The sequence below is a fragment of the Tamandua tetradactyla genome, chromosome 3 (genome assembly GCF_023851605.1).
Source record: "Tamandua tetradactyla isolate mTamTet1 chromosome 3, mTamTet1.pri, whole genome shotgun sequence".
Lineage (NCBI taxonomy): Eukaryota > Metazoa > Chordata > Mammalia > Pilosa > Myrmecophagidae > Tamandua > Tamandua tetradactyla.
The window spans coordinates 39,722,773-39,737,125 of record NC_135329.1 but is presented as its reverse complement, the minus strand read 5'-3'; the positions used below and the strand labels follow the sequence as shown (position 1 = coordinate 39,737,125).

Genomic DNA, 14,353 nt, shown 5'->3' with positions numbered 1-14,353 from the left:
TTAGGTATGATATGTAAAACAAACAAGCAAAAAACAGGGTGAAAGGGTTCAGTAGTTAAAATGCCTGCCTTTCAAGTGGGAGGCCTGGGTTTGATTCCCGGACTATGCACCCAAAAAAACCCAAAACTGACCCGACCTGCGGGACAGACGAACCTGGACCTGAGGGAGGGAGTGAGAATTGGCGGGACAAGAGACACAGAGAATGGAGACAAGACAGAATTCTGATCAAGTCTCGTTTATTGAGGGCGAATCCAGGGTATTTATGCAGCAAGAAAGGGGAGGTGACTTGTATCAGACGTCAGCAGAGGTTGGGCGTTACCCTGTGGTTAAGCAACCAATCAGCAGAGACTAAGTTAGGAAAGGCAGAATAGCCAAGGTTGGTCAGCTGATTTTGGGGAAGGGCAGAGCAGAAGTGAGGAAATAAAAACTTAACTTGAGATAGAAACTTAACTTGAGTTAGTACCTAAGATGGCGTCAGACCACAAGATGGCTGGCACACTGCTGGTGCCATAAGCAGTTTCCCACAGGTCCCCCTTTTTTATTATTTTCAAAAAAGGTGGAGACTGCGACAACAGCCTATCCCAAGGGGACTGTGCCTGTCTTAGGTCGGGACACCACAAAGTAGGCAACCTGAAACCTTACCCGTCATGGAGGCTTAAGGCAGCATAAGGCCAGGCCTCTGTCTTAGGTGGTAGATTGCTCAGACTAAGGTGTCCAGTTGCCCGTCATTGGCTACCCAGTCCAGCACTCTGGAATGTGTTGATGGAGTGTCTTTTATAGGTATTCATCAAGATTACCATCGCAATCAGCTGTGTCCAGTCTGTGATAATGGACCTGGAGGGGCTGCATTTTTATGGCTTCAGTTTGTTGTATTAAGAAGGCCATCACTTTATTGAAGAGGATAGGTCCTAGCGAAATTAGTATTAGTAAGCCAAGCAAGTGTCCTAGAAGTGGGAGAAAATAAGGCAATAGTCCATTAAACCCGCTCCACAGAGGGGTCTTGGCCAGTTTTCTTCTTCTTTTCATCAGATCTTCTTGCAATTTTTAAATTTTGTCTCTGACGATGCTGGATTTGTTGGCGTAGAAGCAGCAGCATTCCTGTAAAGCCAAGCATATTCCCCCATGCTCTGCGGTTAATAAATCTAATCCCCTTCGGTTTTGAAGGACTGTCTCGGCAAGGGAGTCTAATTGATCTTGAATATCCTGAATAGTGCCTGATAAAGCTTGCACATCCTCAGTTAACTGTTTGGATAATTCAGTATACTGAGTGATAGAAACCCCTAAACCAGCAGATCCAGTACCTAAAGCTCCAAAAATACCTATCGTAGCTAGGAGGGGAAGCATCTGCATGGCCCTTTTGTGGCAGCCAGTAATAAGGTCTAGTCTGGGGATAGGTACTGGCTCCTCCCCGTCAATGACATCAATGTTAGGAAGGAGTATACCTAAGACACACAACCCAGTCCAGTTTTGTGGGAGTGTAGTATAAGCAAGGCTCCCGCTGCATATGAATACAGTGTCGTTAGTGGGACAGAGGGGATCAGAGATATTGATTGTCTCCTGACAACCAATAGGGAGCACGCTGAGATCTATCTTATTACTATCATTAGAGGACGGCGAGGAGAAACAAAGAGTGCTATTCTCGAACTTAGGCAGTACTTGGAAAGGTATGGAGATACTGCAAGAGCTAGAGAGGTTGCCATAGGTATTATTGCATGGTGGCAAGGCAAGGGGCAGGGGGCCTCCCATCCGTAGGCAAAGCCAGCAATCAGAAGCCAAATCTGGCTTGGAGATATTAAGTAACTTCTAAGTAGCAATTAAAATATCCAAAGTTTGAGGGTCTAAATTTATATCTTGGGTTTTTACTTTAGCTAACGGGTGATAATGAAGCTGAGGATATAAGTGATCAATCATTGTAATTTCTCCTTGACTACGAGCTCTCTGGCCTGATCTTGTGGACCTCCTCCGTCGGATATGTGTATTGGAGATGTAGGTGACCAGCACACCTCCTTCCCTATTTTGGCGTCGCTGCTGCCACAGTTGCTTAGTTGGAGCTTAGAGTTGCCTATGCCTTCAGGTGGCTTAAACATTAAATCTGTGTGAGCCAATTTAGTAAAATAGTAAGTCTTGTTATTGCTTTTGTCTATGCACTGCGAATATGCCGTATAGCATTGAGCATTAATAGAGGGATATATTGTGGTACAATTACACTTTGGTAATACCCCATTAACGGGGAATTCTAGGTCAGGAGGCTTCAAACAAACCCATCTTTGATAATTCCCTACCTCAGAGGCATGACCAGTTAATAGGTAAGCTACCTTCTCACCACAATTTCGTTGCAACGTGTAGGTTCCTATCAAGGGTGTGGCTTCAATTTCCTCGTAGCAGTTACAAGCGCCGGCATGGATTTTATTTACCAACTTTCTGATGGCCTGTGGGTCATCCCAGCCACCATAAGAGCCTTTTAGAAGTAAACCCAAGATGATAAGTATGCAGAGTATTATTCCTGATGGAGCCATCTTTGGTTACAGTGCTGTTGGCCCGCACTTAGAAAGGGAGACAAGCTAACATAGCAAAGCACCCTACTGCGCATAAATATGCTACAGCGATCAAAATTCTTTCTAATGGATTCCAATCTTTAGGGGCAACTGTCGCTAGTCCGGCTGCAAACAGCAGGGCTAGAAACCAATCGGCAGTAAAAGCCAGCAATTCATGTGACGCCAGTGGCGGGGAGGGGGTGTTTACTAGTACGTTAAGTTCTTAGACTTCGGCCGTGCATAGGCTAGCCATCTTCGGGTGGGCTATAGCAGGGCTTGCCGGTTTGTTAGTGGCTTCAGATGCACTGGAAGAGAAAAAGAGAGAGAAATGTCTTTCCCGGGGCGATTTCTTTGCCCTGGACAGATTGTTATTGTCTATTTGTTTTATTAATCATTCTGGTAACCATCTGGCTGAATCTAATTCTTTAAAATATATGCAGACTGATCCCCTGCCCCATATTAGAACAGGATCTAGTCCATGCCACGTATTATCTAATGGGTCCTTCCAGAGGACCATGGCAAACTGTGTTTTGGACTTTGTGTGCCAGAATCGTTCTGCAGCAGAACGTCCATCTTGATCCAAAGTTAAAAAATTTAAAATTAAAAGAGAATGTGATATTAGGTTTCTGGGTGATCTTTTAGTGGGGTACCACTCCCCCTTTTTTATTTTCTCATTGGTGTTTTTTAAGGATAAATTTGCTTGTTCTATCATTCCTTGTTCTTGTGGGTGATATGGTATGCCTGTGGTATGTTTGATTTGTAGTTGTTGGCAAAATTTTTAAACATTTGACTTGTGTATCTGGGACCATTATTAGTTTTTATATGCTGGGGGGTCCTTAGTGCAGCCATGGCTGCTAATGTGTGTGCAATAATTTGTTTTCCTGCCTCACCAGTTTGGGGCGTAGCAAATATAAATCCACTAAAGGTGTTTATGCTAACATGCACATATTTGAGATTGCCAAATTTTGGGATGTGTGTTACATCCATTTGCCATAATGCATTGGGCACTAAACCTCAGGGGTTAACCCCTAAATGTGGTGTAGGTAGATATGTAACACAGCCTGGGCACCGTTTAACTATTTGGTGAGCTTGCTCTCTGGTGATATGAAACATTAGTCTTAAGGTGCGAGCATTGAGATGATGCAGTTTATGAGCTTCCATAGCCTTTGTGACTAAGTCGGGTAGTTGGTTACTGAGGACAATGTTTGCATAGCATGTGATACGTGTGGCTTGGTTAGCTAATTGATTTCCTAAGGACAGTGGCCCAGGGAGATTAGTATGAGCTCTAAGGTGACCAACAAAGAATTGTTGGGTTTTATTTTGAATGAGGGATTGTAGTTGAATAAACAGACAAGCCGCTTGAGAAGTATTTTTAATTTGAGCTGCAGTTTCCAATAGTGGCACAGATTGAGCAATATAGGCACTATCTGTATAAAGATTGAAGGATCTGTCTGGATAGGCTGAAAACACTGCTATAACTGCTTGCAGTTCTGTTATTTGAGCAGAATCGCAATGCATTTGGAATTGAATAATTTCATTATTGACAACGTAAGCAGCGATCCCTGACGAGGAAACATCAATAAATATTAAGAGGGCATCCTCAATTGGCTGCAAGGAAGTTTTAAGAGGAAATACAAAGTCATGAGTGCTAATGAAGTGCAAAAGTTTATTGTTAGGGTAATGATTGTCCATTTGACCAGAGTAAGAGGCGCAGGCGATAGGCCAACAGTCTGTAGTTTGAAAAAACCAATTAACTTGCGCTATAGTGTATGGTTGAATAATTGTGTCTGGATCTTTACTAAAATATTTGATACTTTGTTTTCGACCTAAGAGAATGACATTGGCAACCGCCTGGTAGTAGGGGTAAATAGTTTTTGCGGGAGAAGCATGTAGATGAACCCACATAATAGGTGCCTTTTGCCAGAACACAGCCGTAGGTGTGAAAGTTGTCCGACAAATTACTAGAGCTAATGGTTGAGTGTAATCTATGACGTAATAAATTGTGATTGGATAGCTTGTTCTATTTTGTGAATTGCTTCACGTCCTTCGGGGGTGATGGTTCTAGGGGAATTAGGGTTAGAATCTCTCTGAAGGAGGTCAAATAATGGCTTGAGATCCCCAGTAGTCAATTTTAGGTAAGGCCGGAGCCAGTTAATGTCTCTTAAAAGTTTTTGGAAATCATTTAAAGTTGATAATTTGTCCAATCTTAATTCTATTTTTTTAGTTGGTGATTTTATTCCCGTTTAAGCGGAACCCTAGATATGTGTATGGGTCTTGTAATTGAACTTTTTCAGGGGCTATTTGAGCCCATGAAATGCTAAAGCCTTAGTTAGAGCATGATAACATTTTAAAACATCCTGACAGTCTTTTCCTGCTATTAATATATCATTCATATAATGAATAATGTAAAGAGCTTCCCATCTTTTTTAGTACCTGAGATGGCTAAACTTATGAATTTCTGGCACAAGGTAGGGCTATTAGCCATACTTTGAGGCAGAACTTTCCATTGGTATCGTTTCATGGGTTCTCTGAAATTGGTGGATGGTACACTGAATGCAAAGTGCTTTTGATCTTCTGGGTGTAGAGGAATGGTAAAGAAACAATCTTTGAGGTTTATAATGATTTTATAGTAATTGAGGGGGATGGCTACAGGAGAGGGCACTCCTGGCTGTAAAGCTCCCATGAGTACCATAGTTTTGTTAACCGTCCTTAAGTCCTGTAATAACCTCCATTTTCCTGATTTTTTCTTCGTCACAAAGATAGGTGTGTTCCAAGGTGAGCTACTTCCAGTGATATGACCTGCACTAACTTGTTCCTGTACTAACTTTTGTGCAGCCTGAAGTTTTTCAGTAGACAAGGGCCATTGATTTATCCATACTGGCTCATTTGAGAGCCATGTGATTTTTTCTGCATGGGGTACAGGAGAATTAATGACCCTTAGGATAAATTTCCCAGTTCCTTCTTGTTAAGTTGTCTTTTGATCTCTAAGGGTTGTGCAATGCCTGATTCATTCTTTCCTAGTCCTTTTCCGGGTTGGAACCCTTGAGAAAGCATTTGAGCAGTGACTGCATCACTGGGGCTGAACATAAGGAGTCCTAATTGAGACAATAGGTCTCTATCCCAGAGATTAATGGGGAGTCCTTGGATGGCATATGGCTGTATGATTTCTTGATTTCCTTCCTTGTCTTTCCAGATTAATACTTTTGCACTTTTTTCAGGATTTTGATTTTGACCTATTCTTTGCCCAGAAATGGGGGGTGTTTTTAGAGGGCTGAGGCACTTTTCTGGCCAGGAATCCAGCTCCAGGCTGGCTTAGTTATAGCTTGTGTGCCTTTCCAGCCTGGGAGGGCTTTGCTTGCAAAGTCCAGTTTAACTATGCCCCCAATTTCCAAGACCATGGGAGGCACTTCCATGACATTTCTATAGGAAAAAGTTAGTTGCTCAGGAACCTGCCCTGGGCAAAGGAAAACCACATTAACACTTAGACCTTTTTAAGCATAGGTTCTAGGCCTGAGCTGGAGTTAACTGGAGAGTAGAGAGGCAGTGCCACATTCCAGCTGGACTTCTAGACTCTGAGACTCTGATTGCACAGCAGGCAGAGCTCAGGATGTTAATTGCTTTTTGCTTAATAAATCAGAATGATCTTGTAAAATACTAAATAAGTTTTGCAACATATAATTAGGACTTTTTAAAGTGACAAGTAGCAAAATTGAAAGCAGAGTGTTAATAGTGATATGCATTCATAGTAAATGATCAGATTTTGTAAAATGAATTTATTGGACTGATTGAAAAGGAATGCAGGGATGAAGATTCTTTATAATTGGTAGTGTGTTTTTGCTAATTTTAAATTGATTGCATGCAATTTGTATGATATATATATATATATAATTTATTATAATAGTGGTCAAATTCCAATTTGCTTGCATGACCTGGCCCAGTTTGGTCCTCTGGGAACTGGCTAGGGACCAAGAGGAGCTTTCTGGGATTTAGATATCTTTATGAAAGTACATCTCTGTCCGGGAGGATAGCCAGTCCTCCCAGCTAGAGTGCATATTTTAATTGTTTCTTTTCAAGGTCATGTGATAGCAACATGAGCTGCATGTAATGGCAACATTAGGTGAATAGAACAGATACTACAAGTATAATAATAGAAAACATTACAGCCTTTATGCTGAAACCAATAATATTTTTGCGTGACATGTTTAAAAAGTTTTTTAAATAGAGCATTAGAAGCCTCCATATCCGTGGAGTGTAACAATTCCTTAAGTAAATATAAATATTCCCGCTGTATCGATGGTGAGTTGCCCATTATAAAACATAAATCTAAAAGCCCTCCAAAATTCCAGGAGGCATGTACCCTTTCAGTTTCTTAGTAAAGGAATATTCCTATGCTGTGACATAAAACATAAATCCGAAAGTCCCTCTCAAATTCCGGAGGCGCCAAGTCCTTCCCCTATTCCAGGAGGTGCCTTATCTCTTGTGGGAACCAGGGACAAACTTCTTTTAAAAATTCAAAAAATTGTAACAAATTTTTAATTTTGACCTTTACTCCCCGTGTCTTTAAAGCATCTTTTAAACCTTCTACAAAAGTTTCATGCTGACTAATTGCTTGTCTCATAATCGCAGACCACTTACCGAGGATCCTGTCTGCAGGGCAGGTTCCCCCGCAGTGTCCTCTATGCTGCTCCTTTGAGCCTATTATTCGCGCCTTAATATTCTTCTACTTCAGCCCGGCCAGGGTTTCACAGTCAGTGTTCTTCACTGGACCCTTCGTACTCAGGTCCCTGTTCGGGCGCCACTTGACCCGACCCGTGGGACAGACGAACCTGGACCTGAGGGAGGGAGTGAGAATGGATTGGGACAAGAGACACAGAGAATGGAGACAAGACAGGATTCTGATCAAGTCTCGTTTATTGAGGGCGAATCCAGGGTATTTATGCAGCAAGAAAGGGGGAGGCGACTTCTATCAGGCGTTAGCAGAGGTTGGGTGTTATCCTGCGGTTAAGCAACCAATCAGCAGAGACTAAGTTAGGAAAGGCAGAATAGCCAAGGCTGGTCAGCCGATTTCGGGGAAGGGCAGAGCAGAAGTGAGGAAATAGAAACTTAACTTGAGATAGAAACTTAACTTGAATTAGTACCTAAGATGGCGTCAGACCACAAGATGGCCGGCACACTGCCAGTGCCATAAGCAGTTTCCCACACAAAACAACAACAACAACAACAAAACAAACAAAAAGCAAAATAAATGTTTATCCTCTTAATCTCTGTCTTTTTCCATGGTCTTTCTAAAGTTTGGAGTCACCCTTCCTTATATAAGTCCCCCCTTTTAATTTTACTTTCATCTGTGTTATTACTGTCATCAATATCTCATTCCTCTCACTAACGTTTTCTTTCTAAACTGCTTTCCCTTACATCCTATCACAAAAAAGTGTGAGACAGTTACAGCAGAAGGTCTTAGTGTTCAACTGGCTCCATAGAACTGGCATATTGTCGTGTAGGAGGAAGATCACTGGACTCACAGAAAGACATTTATTACTAACTGTGAAATTCATAGCTATGTGGCATTCAACTTCTCTAGTCTTAGCTCCTTCATCTATCAAATTAGGACAATAATTCCTGCCTGTCCATCTCCTAATGTTGTATTAGGATCAAATAAGGTTGTGAATGCACAGATAAAATGTATTAAGTTCCTCTGAAGTATAGGCTATATTCATTATCATTCCTTTTAATAGTCATTGCATCTTTTTTTTCTTTGGAAATAGGTTCTGTCTAGAGCTATAGATTTTGTAAGCAACCGGATTTTATTTATAACTGTGTTGAGATAACTATCGCAGAGAATTGTTTGTAACTTCATAATTTCTCTTTGCAATTGAAATAATAAATTCCTGACTTCTTTTGTGTCTTGTTTTCCCAGTGTGCTGCTTTCCTTGAAAGGCATAGCAATACACCTATTCAGTATTTTAATTACTGAAGATTTTCCTATCTCACTTGGGCATTGTGAAGATTAATGTCTATTTGGCAATTTAAGTTTGTAATATGATTTCAGCTCCTTTGAGGAAAAGTTTTATAGAAACATCTTATAATGATTTTAACAATAAGAGAGAAACCAAGTGGTAATGAAAAAATGCTACAAGGAAAGCCATTTTGTCTGTAAAAACCTAAATAAAGCACAGAAACAAAACAGAATCCCTAAATCAAAATGAATGATGTTATTTGGGTTATTAAATGTATCTCAGTTGCTCTTTCAAACAAAATGGAAAGATACATTTGATTTTACTGAAGGATTTAAAGAAAAGGATAATACCTGTATATATATATATATATATATATATATATATATATATTTCTTTTCTCTTTTGGGCATGTCTTGTGGGAGAAAAATGCATTCTAAAATGATTGACACCCTTGGAGAACATTAGAAATTCTTTATTCTAGGTGCCATGTTCACAGTATATTGGGATAGGGATGAATTTTTAATGAACAAAGCAAAGCATTTTGTGGTTATTTCTGCCCCCAAACTATGGCCTTGACTAATTTTTTCATAATACATCCCCCTATCTTCCTCTACATATGGAAACAAGATTCTGCTGAGACTTCCCTTGAGCCTGAGTCACTAATTCCACACTCAGAAGCTCCCAGCAAGCACCAAGTTATTAATTCTTTCTTGGTTGATTTCCATAAAGATTTGGCTTGCTCAGCCTCATAAACTAAGAATGAACAGTGAAGAGATTGGGGGGCATGGGAGGAAAGTGACAACTTGGAAAATGCAAACTAATGAGAAATGAAGAAAAGAAAATTAATAATACAAAAAACCTGACAGTACAAATAATAGACTCAGAGAACAAAAGATATAAAAAGATACATTTTATCACCAAAATGAAAAAGAGAGATGTGAAAATTGAGCACAATGGAACAAAGAAAAGACAAAACAAGAAAAGGGCCTCTCATGCAAGAAGGGAAACACAAAAGCAACATCTCCATATGATTTCAAAAGGCATAACTTAAGCATTATTGAACTGTGGAGAGTCCTACAAAACATATTGCGAAGTGTGCGATACAGATCTGAGCTGGTGAAAATTGCATGGGATCCAAGCCTGTTTTTGGAAGCAGTTTCAATGTCTTGGCGATAAGCATTCTGTTTAGACACCTGGAAATGTCAACTGTTGTCTGTTACTGCTACATGTAGGGACATCTGTGCTTTCAGGACAACTCCTGACACTAGGATATTTGTATTTTGGAGTAAGTCCTCTGTCATCACAGTACTTTATCCCTCTGATTAACTGTGCACTCTTCAAAAATCACAGAAACAGTTGCGGTGGTTATTGTCAATTATTGATTTGAAACATAGCTCCATTTCCAACCTAATACTGATAATAATGGACATAAATCCCATCTTTGAAAATATTGAATTTTACTAGTTATTTATTTGATACAATAATTGATGAGACTCTGAAGGTCTGAAATAGCATTTTTTTCAACAATTCCATTTCAATATCCATAACTGTGTTCATATTGCATTCCTCCCCTCCTGATACGCTAAGTAAATTATTGTTGACTTATTTTTAAATAACTTGACAAGAATTTTTTAAAGATAGTAAATCTTCTGAAATGCATGCTTTGAAGAATTACTTAGAAACTTGAATGCATTTTTTTTTACTATAACATCATTTATCTATTAAATAGATAAATGTCTTCTGCCCCTTGCCTTCCCACCCCAACACTTTTCCAGACACATGTAGCCTCAAATGTAGGACTGAATTAAGAAACCAGCCATGGTCTTCACATTAAGGAAGAAACCTAAATTGGGCCCAAATAAATACAAGGGCACACGGAAACCAAATTTCACTTAGAATTTGTGGAAATTATTTTGTAGTTTTGCATTTTATACCAAATGTCTTCCTATTTGTTTAATGTATTCAAGGTAATCAATCCAAGCCATTATTTTTCTAAGCTTTATGGATAAATAAAAAATGATGCCAAGGGGCTAACACATCTGCCGACAAGGGATTCTGGAACAAAGTTGTCATCGAGAGCCAGGGAACAATAATAGGTCAGGATAATGGTTAAATAATGTAATGATGAAATTACTCATGGCATTGATGTACTTTGTCCTGGGGCACATTCTTCAAGAGAGATAGAATTGAAGGAATTCTTTAACTTCTCTATCACTGGAAGGGAGCATGAAGCTTCAGGACTTCTCCAAATCCACTAAGTTGATTTAACTGCCCTTTCCTGTGTGTCGATGCAATCTAGATTCACTTCAGGCCTTTGTTTATAGAAGGTGTAACAAAGAAGAGCATGTTGCATGTCTCTAATGTTCTAAACAGATGATGAAAATCAAAGTGACCTGTGGCTAAGTCTGGGGAATATTGGTTCTCCAGATAGGGCAAAAAGGTTTGTAGATATTTCAAGATAGTTAGATGGGTTTTCCTCTGGTATACTGCATTCAGGAGCTGGCAAACTCGGTGGGAAATTTACTTTATAACTTACTAGTTATAACTTGTCACCTTGGGCAATTTACTTTTCCTCTCTATACTGCAGTCTCCTCATCTCAGAGGCTTATTTTTGTGAAAATGAGATAAGAGTGCATGTAGAGTGTTTAGCACATAACCTGACATGGAATAAAGACCTCTTTTTGGTTAACCTCTATGGAGGATATCACTGTGGCATAGCCTGGAGCACCAGTGCCCAGAGACAGTCGAGGGGCATTTGACAGTAGCACTGCATAGCAAGAGGAAAATCAATGCTGGCAGAGACTACAGCTTCATCACTATCTCTGCTAGATTGCAGAGTACAAAGCAACAGAATAATCAATGGGAAAGAGAGGGAATAATGAAATTTGACTGATATTGACTTATCACTGACCTTGGTACTTCAGCCTTGGGGCTAAGTTTGATTTGATTTAGAAAAACTAAACAGAAGGTGACATTTTTTACTCATCCAACATGGAAAATTTCGTTTTTGAAACCTTTATTATCTAGTTTATTTTCATCATTTCTATCGCTGCATTAATGACTCTTTATGATACAGGCTTCTGTTCTGTAGTTAGAAAGTACTTTAGGTATCTCTGTTTTTCACAAGGCTGGTCATTGGAGGTCTTACTATTATTATTTTTGACGAATATTGTCTAAATCACGGGGAAATAGGAATAAATATTCAAACTTAGAAATGTTAAATCACAATAATAATTCTGAACATTGAATGCCTTTAACTTTTGGAGGTTAAAAACTATTATTTCTAGATATGTGTTATTTGCCAAATGCAGATTAGAAAATAGGCTGTGAAATGTTAAGAGCTTGGTAACCTAATTGGTAACAGCAATAGTGGCATCTCTACTCTGCTCCTATCAGTCTAGAATACCAGATTTTTCTCTGAAGTTCAGAAAGAACTAATGCAGTTCTAAGCTCTCTCCTGTTCTATAAAGAATTCACGATGTACAACAATGCTCCTCAAACTTACATGCCTAACCACCTACATTAGTTTAAAAACACAGTTTTAAAATCTTCACTCGGAACTTATTTTATCAGCTCCTTTTGGGCTGTAATCTAAGACTACGTGTTTTGAAAAATTCCCCAAGTACCTGGTGTGCAGCCAGGACTGTGAAATGCTGTTGAAGCAATAGACAAGAGACAGCTCTTCAAGTGAGTCCACCACTCTGTGACTTGTTTGCCTGTCAATCAGAAGAAAGGAAGGCTTGAAAGTGGGAAGACTGAAAAGCTTTGAAATCCTCCTTCAGTTCAGGGTCAAAATGAGAACAGGTCTGCACTATAATTGGATTAAAAGGCCGGATTCTGCACGTACGTTTCGAAAAATGATAGAATCTGACCTAGAAGATACGGAGATAGGTAACATAGATCAGTCTCAGGTGTGAGCAAAGACAACCTCTGTGAATAGTTCAGGACAACTTCTGTCAGCTTCATGTTTAGGCGGCTTTGAATAAAATTTGCCTCATGGATGGGGTGTCCTTTTAAATGGGGCAGTAGCAAAACCAAAGGGATTGTGAACAGTTTTATAAAATTATTGTATTTTTGACTGTTTATAATGTGTGTGTACTCTGTATGCACTTAACAACCATTATCTCATGAGGTGTGGATCTCTGCCTAATTCCAAGGCTTCAGAAATTATGGGGGTCAGGAAACAGGCCCTATGGAGCATCTCATTTTTATTTGTACTTCATTTTTATTCATCTTCCCACCCACTCTTCTTCCTGCATCCATAATTACAGGTTAACCAATTTAACAATAGCTATTTTGCTATAAGAATAGAATCACAGGAGTATGCAATAACCCATGTTCAACTAATTTCCATAGCCCAGTTTTGTCTGTCGCGTGTAGCCTCTGTCTTGGAAATATATGTGGTTAAATATAAAGGTGAGGCCTAGTTTTGGCGACTCGGAGAGAATGAAGTGATCTCCTGACCCCTTTCTCTCTCCCCTATTTCTAAAATTCATGTTTCTGTTATTCACCATCAGTCACTACATGGTTGAAACCCTCAAACACACGTTTGTCCTGAATTATTTGATATTACTGTCAACAGTACCAAGGAATGCCAGTTAATTGCTTAACCCTCTGCTGCTTAGGACACATTTAATCCAACCCTCACTACATCATGCCTTAATTATCTCAGAAACCTTCCAATGGGCCTCCCAGCTTCCTTTCTATCCCCTGCTCCAAGGGTAGCTTGTCCCAAGCAGCATTTATGTCAAGTCTGCACTTTGATTAAGAAAACTTAAGGGGTTTCATGCTTTGACAAGATAAAGTCCAAATATTTCTGACTGACTTTCAAAAATGTTCTTAAACTAATCACACCATCCCTAACTAACTTTATTTCCCACATGTCAGAATGCAGAGTCTCTTATCTAGCTAAAACCTATCCTATTATTGCCCCAGAAACAGGCTACATAGTTTTTGTGAATTCTGTTTCTCTTGCCTGGGTACCCTCTCTTCATCTCTGCCTGTACTCATTCTATTAATCCATTCAGTCCACCCTTTTCATTCACTGATAGAGGCAGAACCCTGCAGACTAAAGAACCTGGGCTCTGGAATCAGACCAACCTGGTCTTTTAGTCCAATTTCCCCTCCTTTAATATAAGCTGTGTGGACATGAGAAATTATACATATCCACGTTGAGCTTCAGTTTTTGCATCTTACAAATGCTACTTACTATACATAGGTTTTGTGATGATAAAGTGTCTAAAAATTGCTTATCACAGTGTTTGGTACATTTATAATCACTGAATCAATTGTAGATACTCTACTTGTTCTTCTACTTGCTAATCACTATCAGCACAGATTCCTGGTTCCGTACTCAAGAGCATTCTGGATGACCATGAGGGGAGGGCAGAAAAGTCTGATCAGGAGACCACACTGTTCTACAATTCAAAATCAGTATAGGCAGGCTACTGAAGACATGACTCTGTCTTTTCCAAGTCAAATAAGTAGGGAGGCTGACAAATAGGAAAGTAAGACAATGTAGATGCAAAAGGATTTAATTTATTTGCAATGATTAATTGCTACAGATAGGAAGATTATACAAGTCTTCAGTATTCAAAAACTAATCAGCAAAATCTTTATCTGCCCTTTCCATGTTTGTTACATTCATGAGGACATGTTCAATCTGACTCCAAACTCAGCATCAGATCTACCCTCCATGGTGTGCTTCTTGGCCATAAATTATTATTGGCTTCATTTGCATGTAATTTTCCTCATTATAATTTAATTAACATAAAATATCTTCATTGCCAAAGATAAAAACCTCAGCTTTACTAAGACTCAAGGTCCATTTGGTAGAGCATTCACTGGCCTCAGTTTGAAACTGTT

General features: G+C 39.5%; 1 long non-coding RNA gene across 1 annotated transcript; it reads right to left on the bottom strand.

Annotated features, from left to right (window-relative positions):
- Positions 1 to 219: 219 nt before the first annotated feature.
- Positions 220 to 7,428, bottom strand: LOC143677245 (uncharacterized). The gene is made up of 2 exons (XR_013172471.1): positions 7,170 to 7,428; positions 220 to 2,839 (listed from the first exon to the last, which is right to left on the bottom strand). It is a non-coding gene; the product is annotated as an uncharacterized LOC143677245 (long non-coding RNA).
- Between the last annotated feature and the right edge of the window lie 6,925 nt (positions 7,429 to 14,353).